Consider the following 1196-nt stretch of genomic DNA (forward strand, 5'->3'; position numbering starts at 1 on the left):
AACGTACTGGAGAGCACAGGAGACAAAGGAACAGGCTCACTCACGGGGAAGGAGCCCAGTGGAAGAACCATCCCAAAGCCCACATCCTGAGGGGACACCTGGCATTGCAGCCATGAGGAAATATACAACTGAGGACCCACAGACCCGAGTCGGGGGTCACAGGGATAGAGAAGGGTGTCACCAAGGAAGAGAAGGGCCTGGGGCACAAAGGGAAGGCCTCAGCTCAGCAGAACCAAGCAGGGAGGAAGGGAAGAGGGAGCCAAGACACAGGACCACACAGGGTGACTTAGTCTGCCAACTAGGAGCTGGGCCCATCTGGCTCTGGTAGCCTGAGTTCTGGGGTGTCTCATCTCTACAGAAGACATCTCTGTGAGCCATCCCACTCGTGGTCATCTCATTGTTGATTTAAGTTATCAATGAAGAATCCCACAGAACAGTACCTCTTTCCCCATGACCCCCAGGAGTTCTTACTCTGTAGCCCAGGCTGGCCTAGTGCTCACAGCAATCCTGTTTCCTTCCATGTCCTGGGATGACAGGTGTGACTTACCAGGGCCAGCTCAGAACTATCTTAACTTTTGCTTTGTTTATTACTTCCATACTGAGGATGGACCCTGGACCTTGTGCCTGTTGGGCTAGCATGGTCTACTACTCCTAGCTCCTTTTCAAAAAATGTGGTTGCAGGCTGGCCTCGAACTTGCACCCTTCCTGCCTCGGCGCCCAAAATAACTAGGATTACAGATGCCCACTTTGTGCTTCCTGACATCTAAGTCCAACATGACATGGAAATAACTGATCCCATGATGTTTTGCAGCACTGGTGTGTGGTCCAGGGTTCTAATCTCTGCCCTTCCTGTTAACCTGGAGGCCCAAGTCCTACGCAGATGGACACCCACTGACTGGCATGAACTGGGAAAGAGCTAAAGATAGACTTGGGTCTGATCATGGAGACAAAAAAGTTCTTACAGAATTGTGTTTGGTGGCTGGCATTCATCTTAGTAGCAGAATAAATATGTGGGTAGTATGTGAGAGGCCATGGGCTTGACAGGAATACTGTCCTACAGCACTGCCCCTCCTCCCTGCTAGAGCCCCCAATCAAGCTTCCAGGGAAAACCATCTAGAACAGGAGAAATGGGTAGGACATTCCCTTCAGTGTCCACACCTGGAGGGTTATGGGACAGCTTGCCCACTGCTGACTGA

Source organism: Mastomys coucha, unplaced genomic scaffold, assembly GCF_008632895.1.
Source record: "Mastomys coucha isolate ucsf_1 unplaced genomic scaffold, UCSF_Mcou_1 pScaffold3, whole genome shotgun sequence".
Taxonomy (NCBI): domain Eukaryota; kingdom Metazoa; phylum Chordata; class Mammalia; order Rodentia; family Muridae; genus Mastomys; species Mastomys coucha.